This window comes from Petromyzon marinus, chromosome 22 (genome assembly GCF_048934315.1).
Source record: "Petromyzon marinus isolate PM22_M1 ecotype Great Lakes invasive population chromosome 22, UKy_Petmar_22M1.pri1.0, whole genome shotgun sequence".
NCBI classification, from domain to species: Eukaryota; Metazoa; Chordata; class Hyperoartia; order Petromyzontiformes; family Petromyzontidae; genus Petromyzon; species Petromyzon marinus.
The window spans coordinates 549,241-565,966 of record NC_133688.1 but is presented as its reverse complement, the minus strand read 5'-3'; positions in this window follow the sequence as shown (position 1 = coordinate 565,966).

Sequence of the window (16,726 nt, the reverse complement as noted above, 5' to 3'; positions counted from 1 at the left end):
TTTGGTAATAACTCTGGAAGGAAACGTCGCAGACCCATCAAGGTGGTACTCGTACTGCTCGCCTCATTGAGAGGAATCTAACCATATGAGTTGTTAAGCTATGGGATATGAAATGGACGAGTGACCAATAAAACAACATATATCATGGGGTTGAATGTTTTTTGCTATTCACAAAATAAAACAAAAGCAGTCATGCAAATATCTGAATTTTCACAGCACAGCAAAATCAGTTGAACCATTCAATTCCGCTCGTCCAGACGGGGAGAATTCAATCACATTCATTCGATGCGACGTTTCTTGTGGGATTTAATGAGCGACAACATTTTGACCCCAAACCGAGATAATTCTGGGATGTTTGTGGTTTTTTGGTAATAACTCTGGAAGGAAACGTCACAGACCCATCAAGGTGGTACTCGTACTGCTCGCCTCGTCGAGAGGAATCTAACCATATGAGTTGTTAAGCTATGGGATATGACATGGACGAGCGACCAATAAAACAACATATATTATGGGGTTGAATGTTTTTTGCTATTCACAAAATAAAACAAAAGCAGTCATGCAAATATCTGAATTTTCACAGCACAGCAAAATCAGTTGCACCATTCAATTCCGCTCGTCCAGACGGGGAGAATTCAATCACATTCATTCGATGCGACGTTTCTTATGGGATTTAATGAGCGACAACATTTTGACCCCAAACCGAGAGGATTCTGGGATGTTTGTGTTTTTTTGGTAATAACTCTGGAAGCAAACGTCGCAGACCCATCAAGGTGGTACTCGTACTGCTCGCCTCGTCGAGAGGAATCCAAATATGTGAATGGTTAAGCTATCGGATATGACATGGACGAGCGACCAATAAAACAACATGTATTATGGTGTTGAATGCTTTTTGCTATTCACAAAATAAAACAAAAGCAGTCATGCATATATCTGAATTTTCACAGCACAGCAAAATCAGTTGCACCATTCAATTCCGCTCGTTCAGACGGGGAGAATTCAATCACATTCATTCGATGCGACGTTTCTTATGGGATTTAATGAGCGACAACATTTTGACCTTAATCCGATAGGATTCTGGGATGTTTGTGTTTTTTTGGTAATAACTCTGGAAGGAAACGTCGCAGACCCATCAAGGTGGTACTCGTACTGCTCGCCTCGTCGAGAGGAATCCAAATATATGAATGCTTAAGCTATGGGATATGAAATGGACGAGCGACCAATAAAACAGCATGTATTATGGGGTTGAATGCTTTTTGCTATTCACAAAATAAAACAAAAGCAGTCATGCAAATATCTGAATTTTCACAGCACAACAAAATCAGTTGCACCATTCAATTCCGCTCGTTCAGACGGGGAGAATTCAATCACATTCATTCGATGCGACGTTTCTTATGGGATTTAATGAGCGACAACATTTTGACCCCAAACCGAGAGGATTCTGGGATGTTTGTGTTTTTTTGGTAATAACTCTGGAACGAAACGTCGCAGACCCATCAAGGTGGTACTCGTACTGCTCGTCTCGTCGAGAGGAATCCAAATATGTGAATGCTTAAGCTATGGGATATGAAATGGACGAGCGACCAATAAAACAGCATGTATTATGGGGTTGAATGCTTTTTGCTATTCACAAAATAAAACAAAAGCAGTCATGCAAATATCTGAATTTTCACAGCACAGCAAAATCAGTTGAACCATTCAATTCCGCTCGTCCAGACGGGGAGAATTCAATCACATTCATTCGATGCGACGTTTCTTGTGGGATTTAATGAGCGACAACATTTTGACCCCAAACCGAGATAATTCTGGGATGTTTGTGGTTTTTTGGTAATAACTCTGGAAGGAAACGTCACAGACCCATCAAGGTGGTACTCGTACTGCTCGCCTCGTCGAGAGGAATCCAAATATATGAATGCTTAAGCTATGGGATATGAAATAGACGAGCGACCAATAAAACAGCATGTATTATGGGGTTGAATGCTTTTTGCTATTCACAAAATAAAACAAAAGCAGTCATGCAAATATCTGAATTTTCACAGCACAGCAAAATCAGTTGCACCATTCAATTCCGCTCGTGCAGACGGGGAGAATTCAATCACATTCATTCGATGCGACGTTTCTTGTGGGATTTAATGAGCGACAACATTTTGACCCCAAACCGAGATAATTCTGGGATGTTTGTGGTTTTTTGGTAATAACTCTGGAAGGAAACGTCACAGACCCATCAAGGTGGTACTCGTACTGCTCGCCTCGTCGAGAGGAATCCAAATATATGAATGGTTAAGCTATGGGATATGAAATGGACGAGCGACCAATAAAACAGCATGTATTATGGGGTTGAATGCTTTTTGCTATTCACAAAATAAAACAAAAGCAGTCATGCAAATATCTGAATTTTCACAGCACAGCAAAATCAGTTGCACCATTCAATTCCGCTCGTCCAGACGGGGAGAATTCAATCACATTCATTCGATGCGACGTTTCTTATGGGATTTAATGAGCGACAACATTTTGACCCCAAACCGAGAGGAATCTGGGATGTTTGTGGTTTTTTGGTAATAACTCTGGAAGGAAACGTCGCAGACCCATCAAGGTGGTACTCGTACTGCTCGCCTCATCGAGAGGAATCTAACCATATGAGTTGTTAAGCTATGGGATATGACATGGACGAGTGACCAATAAAACAACATGTATTATGGGGTTGAATGTTTTTTGCTATTCACAAAATAAAACAAAAGCAGTCATGCAAATATCTGAATTTTCACAGCACAGCAAAATCAGTTGCACCATTCAATTCCGCTCGTCCAGACGGGGAGAATTCAATCACATTCATTCGATGCGACGTTTCTTATGGGATTTAATGAGCGACAACATTTTGACCCCAAACCGAGATAATTCTGGGATGTTTGTGGTTTTTTGGTAATAACTCTGGAAGGAAACGTCACAGACCCATCAAGGTGGTACTCGTACTGCTCGCCTCGTCGAGAGGAATCTAACCATATGAGTTGTTAAGCTATGGGATATGACATGGACGAGCGACCAATAAAACAACATATATTATGGGGTTGAATGTTTTTTGCTATTCACAAAATAAAACAAAAGCAGTCATGCAAATATCTGAATTTTCACAGCACAGCAAAATCAGTTGCACCATTCAATTCCGCTCGTCCAGACGGGGAGAATTCAATCACATTCATTCGATGCGACGTTTCTTATGGGATTTAATGAGCGACAACATTTTGACCCCAAACCGATAGGATTCTGGGATGTTTGTGTTTTTTTGGTAATAACTCTGGAAGGAAACGTCGCAGACCCATCAAGGTGGTACTCGTACTGCTCGCCTCGTCGAGAGGAATCCAAATATATGAATGCTTAAGCTATGGGATATGAAATGGACGAGCGACCAATAAAACAGCATGTATTATGGGGTTGAATGCTTTTTGCTATTCACAAAATAAAACAAAAGCAGTCATGCAAATATCTGAATTTTCACAGCACAACAAAATCAGTTGCACCATTCAATTCCGCTCGTTCAGACGGGGAGAATTCAATCACATTCATTCGATGCGACGTTTCTTATGGGATTTAATGAGCGACAACATTTTGACCCCAAACCGAGAGGATTCTGGGATGTTTGTGTTTTTTTTGGTAATAACTCTGGAACGAAACGTCGCAGACCCATCAAGGTGGTACTCGTACTGCTCGCCTCGTCGAGAGGAATCCAAATATGTGAATGCTTAAGCTATGGGATATGAAATAGACGAGCGACCAATAAAACAACATGTATTATGGTGTTGAATGCTTTTTGCTATTCACAAAATAAAACAAAAGCAGTCATGCATATATCTGAATTTTCACAGCACAGCAAAATCAGTTGCACCATTCAATTCCGCTCGTCCAGACGGGGAGAATTCAATCACATTCATTCGATGCGACGTTTCTTATGGGATTTAATGAGCGACAACATTTTGACCCCAAACCGATAGGATTCTGGGATGTTTGTGTTTTTTTGGTAATAACTCTGGAAGGAAACGTCGCAGACCCATCAAGGTGGTACTCGTACTGCTCGCCTCGTCGAGAGGAATCCAAATATATGAATGCTTAAGCTATGGGATATGAAATAGACGAGCGACCAATAAAACAGCATGTATTATGGGGTTGAATGCTTTTTGCTATTCACAAAATAAAACAAAAGCAGTCATGCAAATATCTGAATTTTCACAGCACAGCAAAATCAGTTGCACCATTCAATTCCGCTCGTCCAGACGGGGAGAATTCAATCACATTCATTCGATGCGACGTTTCTTGTGGGATTTAATGAGCGACAACATTTTGACCCCAAACCGAGATAATTCTGGGATGTTTGTGGTTTTTTGGTAATAACTCTGGAACGAAACGTCGCAGACCCATCAAAGTGGTACTCGTACTGCTCGCCTCGTCGAGAGGAATCCAAATATGTGAATGCTTAAGCTATGGGATATGAAATGGACGAGCGACCAATAAAACAGCATGTATTATGGGGTTGAATGCTTTTTGCTATTCACAAAATAAAACAAAAGCAGTCATGCAAATATCTGAATTTTCACAGCACAGCAAAATCAGTTGAACCATTCAATTCCGCTCGTCCAGACGGGGAGAATTCAATCACATTCATTCGATGCGACGTTTCTTGTGGGATTTAATGAGCGACAACATTTTGACCCCAAACCGAGATAATTCTGGGATGTTTGTGGTTTTTTGGTAATAACTCTGGAAGGAAACGTCGCAGACCCATCAAGGTGGTACTCGTACTGCTCGCCTCGTCGAGAGGAATCCAAATATGTGAATGCTTAAGCTATGGGATATGAAATGGACGAGCGACCAATAAAACAGCATGTATTATGGGGTTGAATGCTTTTTGCTATTCACAAAATAAAACAAAAGCAGTCATGCAAATATCTGAATTTTCACAGCACAGCAAAATCAGTTGAACCATTCAATTCCGCTCGTCCAGACGGGGAGAATTCAATCACATTCATTCGATGCGACGTTTCTTGTGGGATTTAATGAGCGACAACATTTTGACCCCAAACCGAGATAATTCTGGGATGTTTGTGGTTTTTTGGTAATAACTCTGGAAGGAAACGTCGCAGACCCATCAAGGTGGTACTCGTACTGCTCGCCTCGTCGAGAGGAATCCAAATATGTGAATGGTTAAGCTATCGGATATGAAATGGACGAGCGACCAATAAAACAACATGTATTATGGTGTTGAATGCTTTTTGCTATTCACAAAATAAAACAAAAGCAGTCATGCATATATCTGAATTTTCACAGCACAGCAAAATCAGTTGCACCATTCAATTCCGCTCGTCCAGACGGGGAGAATTCAATCACATTCATTCGATGCGACGTTTCTTATGGGATTTAATGAGCGACAACATTTTGACCCCAAACCGATAGGATTCTGGGATGTTTGTGTTTTTTTGGTAATAACTCTGGAAGGAAACGTCGCAGACCCATCAAGGTGGTACTCGTACTGCTCGCCTCGTCGAGAGGAATCCAAATATATGAATGCTTAAGCTATGGGATATGAAATAGACGAGCGACCAATAAAACAGCATGTATTATGGGGTTGAATGCTTTTTGCTATTCACAAAATAAAACAAAAGCAGTCATGCAAATATCTGAATTTTCACAGCACAGCAAAATCAGTTGCACCATTCAATTCCGCTCGTCCAGACGGGGAGAATTCAATCACATTCATTCGATGCGACGTTTCTTGTGGGATTTAATGAGCGACAACATTTTGACCCCAAACCGAGATAATTCTGGGATGTTTGTGGTTTTTTGGTAATAACTCTGGAACGAAACGTCGCAGACCCATCAAGGTGGTACTCGTACTGCTCGCCTCGTCGAGAGGAATCCAAATATGTGAATGCTTAAGCTATGGGATATGAAATGGACGAGCGACCAATAAAACAGCATGTATTATGGGGTTGAATGCTTTTTGCTATTCACAAAATAAAACAAAAGCAGTCATGCAAATATCTGAATTTTCACAGCACAGCAAAATCAGTTGAACCATTCAATTCCGCTCGTCCAGACGGGGAGAATTCAATCACATTCATTCGATGCGACGTTTCTTGTGGGATTTAATGAGCGACAACATTTTGACCCCAAACCGAGATAATTCTGGGATGTTTGTGGTTTTTTGGTAATAACTCTGGAAGGAAACGTCGCAGACCCATCAAGGTGGTACTCGTACTGCTCGCCTCGTCGAGAGGAATCCAAATATGTGAATGGTTAAGCTATCGGATATGAAATGGACGAGCGACCAATAAAACAACATGTATTATGGTGTTGAATGCTTTTTGCTATTCACAAAATAAAACAAAAGCAGTCATGCATATATCTGAATTTTCACAGCACAGCAAAATCAGTTGCACCATTCAATTCCGCTCGTCCAGACGGGGAGAATTCAATCAAATTCATTCAATGCGACGTTTCTTATGGGATTTAATGAGCGACAACATTTTGACCCCAAACCGATAGGATTCTGGGATGTTTGTGGTTTTTTGGTAATAACTCTGGAAGGAAACGTCGCAGACCCATCAAGGTGGTACTCGTACTGCTCGCCTCGTCGAGAGGAATCCAAATATATGAATGCTTAAGCTATGGGATATGAAATAGACGAGCGACCAATAAAACAGCATGTATTATGGGGTTGAATGCTTTTTGCTATTCACAAAATAAAACAAAAGCAGTCATGCAAATATCTGAATTTTCACAGCACAGCAAAATCAGTTGCACCATTCAATTCCGCTCGTCCAGACGGGGAGAATTCAATCACATTCATTCGATGCGACGTTTCTTGTGGGATTTAATGAGCGACAACATTTTGACCCCAAACCGAGATAATTCTGGGATGTTTGTGGTTTTTTGGTAATAACTCTGGAAGGAAACGTCACAGACCCATCAAGGTGGTACTCGTACTGCTCGCCTCGTCGAGAGGAATCCAAATATAGGAATGCTTAAGCTATGGGATATGAAATAGACGAGCGACCAATAAAACAGCATGTATTATGGGGTTGAATGCTTTTTGCTATTCACAAAATAAAACAAAAGCAGTCATGCAAATATCTGAATTTTCACAGCACAACAAAATCAGTTGCACCATTCAATTCCGCTCGTTCAGACGGGGAGAATTCAATCACATTCATTCGATGCGACGTTTCTTATGGGATTTAATGAGCGACAACATTTTGACCCCAAACCGAGAGGATTCTGGGATGTTTGTGTTTTTTTGGTAATAACTCTGGAACGAAACGTCGCAGACCCATCAAGGTGGTACTCGTACTGCTCGCCTCGTCGAGAGGAATCCAAATATGTGAATGCTTAAGCTATGGGATATGAAATGGACGAGCGACCAATAAAACAGCATGTATTATGGGGTTGAATGCTTTTTGCTATTCACAAAATAAAACAAAAGCAGTCATGCAAATATCTGAATTTTCACAGCACAGCAAAATCAGTTGAACCATTCAATTCCGCTCGTCCAGACGGGGAGAATTCAATCACATTCATTCGATGCGACGTTTCTTGTGGGATTTAATGAGCGACAACATTTTGACCCCAAACCGAGATAATTCTGGGATGTTTGTGGTTTTTTGGTAATAACTCTGGAAGGAAACGTCACAGACCCATCAAGGTGGTACTCGTACTGCTCGCGTCGTCGAGAGGAATCCAAATATATGAATGCTTAAGCTATGGGATATGAAATAGACGAGCGACCAATAAAACAGCATGTATTATGGGGTTGAATGCTTTTTGCTATTCACAAAATAAAACAAAAGCAGTCATGCAAATATCTGCATTTTCACAGCACAGCAAAATCAGTTGCACCATTCAATTCCGCTCGTCCAGGCGGGGAGAATTTAATCACATTCATTCGATGCGACGTTTCTTGTGGGATTTAATGAGCGACAACATTTTGACCCCAAACCGAGATAATTCTGGGATGTTTGTGGTTTTTTGGTAATAACTCTGGAAGGAAACGTCACAGACCCATCAAGGTGGTACTCGTACTGCTCGCCTCGTCGAGAGGAATCCAAATATATGAATGGTTAAGCTATGGGATATGAAATGGACGAGCGACCAATAAAACAGCATGTATTATGGGGTTGAATGCTTTTTGCTATTCACAAAATAAAACAAAAGCAGTCATGCAAATATCTGAATTTTCACAGCACAGCAAAATCAGTTGCACCATTCAATTCCGCTCGTCCAGACGGGGAGAATTCAATCACATTCATTCGATGCGACGTTTCTTATGGGATTTAATGAGCGACAACATTTTGACCCCAAACCGAGAGGAATCTGGGATGTTTGTGGTTTTTTGGTAATAACTCTGGAAGGAAACGTCGCAGACCCATCAAGGTGGTACTCGTACTGCTCGCCTCATCGAGAGGAATCTAACCATATGAGTTGTTAAGCTATGGGATATGACATGGACGAGCGACCAATAAAACAACATGTATTATGGGGTTGAATGCTTTTTGCTATTCACAAAATAAAACAAAAGCAGTCATGCAAATATCTGAATTTTCACAGCACAGCAAAATCAGTTGCACCATTCAATTCCGCTCGTCCAGACGGGGAGAATTCAATCACATTCATTCGATGCGACGTTTCTTATGGGATTTAATGAGCGACAACATTTTGACCCCAAACCGAGAGGATTCTGGGATGTTTGTGTTTTTTTGGTAATAACTCTGGAAGGAAACGTCGCAGACCCATCAAGGTGGTACTCGTACTGCTCGCCCCGTCGAGAGGAATCCAAATATATGAATGGTTAAGCTATGGGATATGAAATGGACGAGCGACCAATAAAACAGCATGTATTATGGGGTTGAATGCTTTTTGCTATTCACAAAATAAAACAAAAGCAGTCATGCAAATATCTGAATTTTCACAGCACAGCAAAATCAGTTGCACCATTCAATTCCGCTCGTCCAGACGGGGAGAATTCAATCACATTCATTCGATGCGACGTTTCTTATGGGATTTAATGAGCGACAACATTTTGACCCCAAACCGAGAGGATTCTGGGATGTTTGTGTTTTTTTGGTAATAACTCTGGAAGGAAACGTCGCAGACCCATCAAGGTGGTACTCGTACTGCTCGCCCCGTCGAGAGGAATCCAAATATATGAATGGTTAAGCTATGGGATATGAAATGGACGAGCGACCAATAAAACAGCATGTATTATGGGGTTGAATGCTTTTTGCTATTCACAAAATAAAACAAAAGCAGTCATGCAAATATCTGAATTTTCACAGCACAGCAAAATCAGTTGCACCATTCAATTCCGCTCGTCCAGACGGGGAGAATTCAATCACATTCATTCGATGCGACGTTTCTTATGGGATTTAATGAGCGACAACATTTTGACCCCAAACCGAGAGGAATCTGGGATGTTTGTGGTTTTTTGGTAATAACTCTGGAAGGAAACGTCGCAGACCCATCAAGATGGTACTCGTACTGCTCGCCTCATCGAGAGGAATCTAAATATATGAGTTGTTAAGCTATGGGATATGACATGGACGAGCGACCAATAAAACAACATGTATTATGGGGTTGAATGTTTTTTGCTATTCACAAAATAAAACAAAAGCAGTCATGCAAATATCTGAATTTTCACAGCACAGCAAAATCAATTGCACCATTCAATTCCGCTCGTCCAGACGGGGAGAATTCAATCACATTCATTCGATGCGACGTTTCTTATGGGATTTAATGAGCGACAACATTTTGACCCCAAACCGAGAGGATTCTGGGATGTTTGTGTTTTTTTGGTAATAACTCTGGAAGGAAACGTCAGAGACCCATCAAGGTGGTACTCGTACTGCTCGCCTCGTCGAGAGGAATCCAAATATATGAATGGTTAAGCTATGGGATATGAAATGGACGAGCGACCAATAAAACAGCATGTATTATGGGGTTGAATGCTTTTTGCTATTCACAAAATAAAACAAAAGCAGTCATGCAAATATCTGAATTTTCACAGCACAGCAAAATCAGTTGCACCATTCAATTCCGCTCGTCCAGACGGGGAGAATTCAATCACATTCATTCGATGCGACGTTTCTTATGGGATTTAATGAGCGACAACATTTTGACCCCAAACCGAGAGGAATCTGGGATGTTTGTGGTTTTTTGGTAATAACTCTGGAAGGAAACGTCGCAGACCCATCAAGATGGTACTCGTACTGCTCGCCTCATCGAGAGGAATCTAAATATGAGTTGTTAAGCTATGGGATATGACATGGACGAGCGACCAATAAAACAACATGTATTATGGGGTTGAATGTTTTTTGCTATTCACAAAATAAAACAAAAGCAGTCATGCAAATATCTGAATTTTCACAGCACAGCAAAATCAGTTGCACCATTCAATTCCGCTCGTCCAGACGGGGAGAATTCAATCACATTCATTCGATGCGACGTTTCTTATGGGATTTAATGAGCGACAACATTTTGACCCCAAACCGAGAGGAATCTGGGATGTTTGTGGTTTTTTGGTAATAACTCTGGAAGGAAACGTCGCAGACCCATCAAGATGGTACTCGTACTGCTCGCCTCATCGAGAGGAATCTAAATATATGAGTTGTTAAGCTATGGGATATGACATGGACGAGCGACCAATAAAACAACATGTATTATGGGGTTGAATGTTTTTTGCTATTCACAAAATAAAACAAAAGCAGTCATGCAAATATCTGAATTTTCACAGCACAGCAAAATCAATTGCACCATTCAATTCCGCTCGTCCAGACGGGGAGAATTCAATCACATTCATTCGATGCGACGTTTCTTATGGGATTTAATGAGCGACAACATTTTGACCCCAAACCGAGAGGATTCTGGGATGTTTGTGTTTTTTTGGTAATAACTCTGGAAGGAAACGTCGCAGACCCATCAAGGTGGTACTCGTACTGCTCGCCTCGTCGAGAGGAATCCAAATATGTGAATGGTTAAGCTATCGGATATGAAATGGACGAGCGACCAATAAAACAGCATGTACTATGGGGTTGAATGCTTTTTGCTATTCACAAAATAAAACAAAAGCAGTCATGCAAATATCTGAATTTTCACAGCACAGCAAAATCAGTTGCACCATTCAATTCCGCTCGTCCAGACGGGGAGAATTCAATCACATTCATTCGATGCGACGTTTCTTATGGGATTTAATGAGCGACAACATTTTGACCCCAAACCGAGAGGATTCTGGGATGTTTGTGTTTTTTTGGTAATAACTCTGGAAGGAAACGTCACAGACCCATCAAGGTGGTACTCGTACTGCTCGCCTCGTCGAGAGGAATCCAAATATATGAATGGTTAAGCTATGGGATATGAAATGGACGAGCGACCAATAAAACAGCATGTATTATGGGGTTGAATGCTTTTTGCTATTCACAAAATAAAACAAAAGCAGTCATGCAAATATCTGAATTTTCACAGCACAGCAAAATCAGTTGCACCATTCAATTCCGCTCGTCCAGACGGGGAGAATTCAATCACATTCATTCGATGCGACGTTTCTTATGGGATTTAATGAGCGACAACATTTTGACCCCAAACCGAGAGGAATCTGGGATGTTTGTGGTTTTTTGGTAATAACTCTGGAAGGAAACGTCGCAGACCCATCAAGATGGTACTCGTACTGCTCGCCTCATCGAGAGGAATCTAAATATATGAGTTGTTAAGCTATGGGATATGACATGGACGAGCGACCAATAAAACAACATGTATTATGGGGTTGAATGTTTTTTGCTATTCACAAAATAAAACAAAAGCACTCATGCAAATATCTGAATTTTCACAGCACAGCAAAATCAGTTGCACCATTCAATTCCGCTCGTCCAGACGGGGAGAATTCAATCACATTCATTCGATGCGACGTTTCTTATGGGATTTAATGAGGGACAACATTTTGACCCCAAACCGAGAGGATTCTGGGATGTTTGTGTTTTTTTGGTAATAACTCTGGAAGGAAACGTCGCAGACCCATCAAGGTGGTACTCGTACTGCTCGCCTCGTCGAGAGGAATCGAAATATGTGAATGGTTAAGCTATCGGATATGAAATGGACGAGCGACCAATAAAACAACATGTATTATGGGGTTGAATGCTTTTTGCTATTCACAAAATAAAACAAAAGCAGTCATGCATATATCTGAATTTTCACAGCACAGCAAAATCAGTTGCACCATTCAATTCCGCTCGTCCAGACGGGGAGAATTCAATCACATTCATTCGATGCGACGTTTCTTATGGGATTTAATGAGCGACAACATTTTGACCCCAAACCGATAGGATTCTGGGATGTTTGTGTTTTTTTGGTAATAACTCTGGAAGGAAACGTCGCAGACCCATCAAGGTGGTACTCGTACTGCTCGCCTCGTCGAGAGGAATCGAAATATGTGAATGGTTAAGCTATCGGATATGAAATGGACGAGCGACCAATAAAACAACATGTATTATGGGGTTGAATGCTTTTTGCTATTCACAAAATAAAACAAAAGCAGTCATGCATATATCTGAATTTTCACAGCACAGCAAAATCAGTTGCACCATTCAATTCCGCTCGTCCAGACGGGGAGAATTCAATCACATTCATTCGATGCGACGTTTCTTATGGGATTTAATGAGCGACAACATTTTGACCCCAAACCGATAGGATTCTGGGATGTTTGTGTTTTTTTGGTAATAACTCTGGAAGGAAACGTCGCAGACCCATCAAGGTGGTACTCGTACTGCTCGCCTCGTCGAGAGGAATCCAAATATGTGAATGGTTAAGCTATCGGATATGAAATGGACGAGCGACCAATAAAACAGCATGTACTATGGGGTTGAATGCTTTTTGCTATTCACAAAATAAAACAAAAGCAGTCATGCAAATATCTGAATTTTCACAGCACAGCAAAATCAGTTGCACCATTCAATTCCGCTCGTCCAGACGGGGAGAATTCAATCACATTCATTCGATGCGACGTTTCTTATGGGATTTAATGAGCGACAACATTTTGACCCCAAACCGAGAGGATTCTGGAATGTTTGTGTTTTTTTGGTAATAACTCTGGAAGGAAACGTCGCAGACCCATCAAGGTGGTACTCGTACTGCTCGCCTCGTTGAGAGGAATCCAAATATATGAATGGTTAAGCTATGGGATATGAAATGGACGAGCGACCAATAAAACAGCATGTATTATGGGGTTGAATGCTTTTTGCTATTCACAAAATAAAACAAAAGCAGTCATGCAAATATCTGAATTTTCACAGCACAGCAAAATCAGTTGCACCATTCAATTCCGCTCGTCCAGACGGGGAGAATTCAATCACATTCATTCGATGCGACGTTTCTTATGGGATTTAATGAGCGACAACATTTTGACCCCAAACCGATAGGATTCTGGGATGTTTGTGTTTTTTTGGTAATAACTCTGGAAGGAAACGTCGCAGACCCATCAAGGTGGTACTCGTACTGCTCGCCTCGTCGAGAGGAATCCAAATATGTGAATGGTTAAGCTATCGGATATTAAATGGACGAGCGACCAATAAAACAGCATGTACTATGGGGTTGAATGCTTTTTGCTATTCACAAAATAAAACAAAAGCAGTCATGCAAATATCTGAATTTTCACAGCACAGCAAAATCAGTTGCACCATTCAATTCCGCTCGTCCAGACGGGGAGAATTCAATCACATTCATTCGATGCGACGTTTCTTATGGGATTTAATGAGCGACAACATTTTGACCCCAAACCGAGAGGATTCTGGAATGTTTGTGTTTTTTTGGTAATAACTCTGGAAGGAAACGTTGCAGACCCATCAAGGTGGTACTCGTACTGCTCGCCTCGTCGAGAGGAATCCAAATATATGAATGGTTAAGCTATGGGATATGAAATGGACGAGCGACCAATAAAACAGCATGTATTATGGGGTTGAATGCTTTTTGCTATTCACAAAATAAAACAAAAGCAGTCATGCAAATATCTGAATTTTCACAGCACAGCAAAATCAGTTGCACCATTCAATTCCGCTCGTCCAGACGGGGAGAATTCAATCACATTCATTCGATGCGACGTTTCTTATGGGATTTAATGAGCGACAACATTTTGACCCCAAACCGAGCGGAATCTGGGATGTTTGTGGTTTTTTGGTAATAACTCTGGAAGGAAACGTCGCAGACCCATCAAGGTGGTACTCGTACTGCTCGCCTCGTCGAGAGGAATCCAAATATATGAATGGTTAAGCTATGGGATATGAAATGGACGAGCGACCAATAAAACAGCATGTATTATGGGGTTGAATGCTTTTTGCTATTCACAAAATAAAACAAAAGCAGTCATGCAAATATCTGAATTTTCACAGCACAGCAAAATCAGTTGCAGCATTCAATTCCGCTCGTCCAGACGGGGAGAATTCAATCACATTCATTCGATGCGACGTTTCTTATGGGATTTAATGAGCGACAACATTTTGACCCCAAACCGAGAGGATTCTGGGATGTTTGTGTTTTTTTGGTAATAACTCTGGAAGGAAACGTCGCAGACCCATCAAGGTGGTACTCGTACTGCTCGCCTCGTCGAGAGGAATCCAAATATGTGAATGGTTAAGCTATCGGATATGAAATGGACGAGCGACCAATAAAACAGCATGTACTATGGGGTTGAATGCTTTTTGCTATTCACAAAATAAAACAAAAGCAGTCATTCAAATATCTGAATTTTCACAGCACAGCAAAATCAGTTGCACCATTCAATTCCGCTCGTCCAGACGGGGAGAATTCAATCACATTCATTCGATGCGACGTTTCTTATGGGATTTAATGAGCGACAACATTTTGACCCCAAACCGAGAGGATTCTGGAATGTTTGTGTTTTTTTGGTAATAACTCTGGAAGGAAACGTCGCAGACCCATCAAGGTGGTACTCGTACTGCTCGCCTCGTTGAGAGGAATCCAAATATATGAATGGTTAAGCTATGGGATATGAAATGGACGAGCGACCAATAAAACAGCATGTATTATGGGGTTGAATGCTTTTTGCTATTCACAAAATAAAACAAAAGCAGTCATGCAAATATCTGAATTTTCACAGCACAGCAAAATCAGTTGCACCATTCAATTCCGCTCGTCCAGACGGGGAGAATTCAATCACATTCATTCGATGCGACGTTTCTTATGGGATTTAATGAGCGACAACATTTTGACCCCAAACCGATAGGATTCTGGGATGTTTGTGTTTTTTTGGTAATAACTCTGGAAGGAAACGTCGCAGACCCATCAAGGTGGTACTCCTACTGCTCGCCTCGTCGAGAGGAATCCAAATATGTGAATGGTTAAGCTATCGGATATGAAATGGACGAGCGACCAATAAAACAGCATGTACTATGGGGTTGAATGCTTTTTGCTATTCACAAAATAAAACAAAAGCAGTCATGCAAATATCTGAATTTTCACAGCACAGCAAAATCAGTTGCACCATTCAATTCCGCTCGTCCAGACGGGGAGAATTCAATCACATTCATTCGATGCGACGTTTCTTATGGGATTTAATGAGCGACAACATTTTGACCCCAAACCGAGAGGATTCTGGAATGTTTGTGTTTTTTTGGTAATAACTCTGGAAGGAAACGTTGCAGACCCATCAAGGTGGTACTCGTACTGCTCGCCTCGTCGAGAGGAATCCAAATATATGAATGGTTAAGCTATGGGATATGAAATGGACGAGCGACCAATAAAACAGCATGTATTATGGGGTTGAATGCTTTTTGCTATTCACAAAATAAAACAAAAGCAGTCATGCAAATATCTGAATTTTCACAGCACAGCAAAATCAGTTGCACCATTCAATTCCGCTCGTCCAGACGGGGAGAATTCAATCACATTCATTCGATGCGACGTTTCTTATGGGATTTAATGAGCGACAACATTTTGACCCCAAACCGAGCGGAATCTGGGATTTTTGTGGTTTTTTGGTAATAACTCTGGAAGGAAACGTCGCAGACCCATCAATTTGGTACTCGTACTGCTCGCCTCGTCGAGAGGAATCCAAATATATGAATGGTTAAGCTATGGGATATGAAATGGACGAGCGACCAATAAAACAGCATGTATTATGGGGTTGAATGTATTTTGCTATTCACAAAATAAAAAAAAGCAGTCATGCAAATATCTGAATTTTCACAGCACAGCAAAATCAGTTGCACCATTCAATTCCGCTCGTCCAGACGGGGAGAATTCAATCACATTCATTCGATGCGACGTTTCTTATGGGATTTAATGAGCGACAACATTTTGACCCCAAACCGAGAGGATTCTGGGATGTTTGTGTTTTTTTGGTAATAACTCTGGAAGGAAACGTCGCAGACCCATCAAGGTGGTACTCGTACTGCTCGCCTCGTCGAGAGGAATCCAAATATATGAATGGTTAAGCTATGGGATATGAAATGGACGAGCGACCAATAAAACAGCATGTATTATGGGGTTGAATGTATTTTGCTATTCACAAAATAAAAAAAAGCAGTCATGCAAATATCTGAATTTTCACAGCACAGCAAAATCAGTTGCACCATTCAATTCCGCTCGTCCAGACGGGGAGAATTCAATCACATTCATTCGATGCGACGTTTCTTATGGGATTTAATGAGGGACAACATTTTGACCCCAAACCGAGAGGATTCTG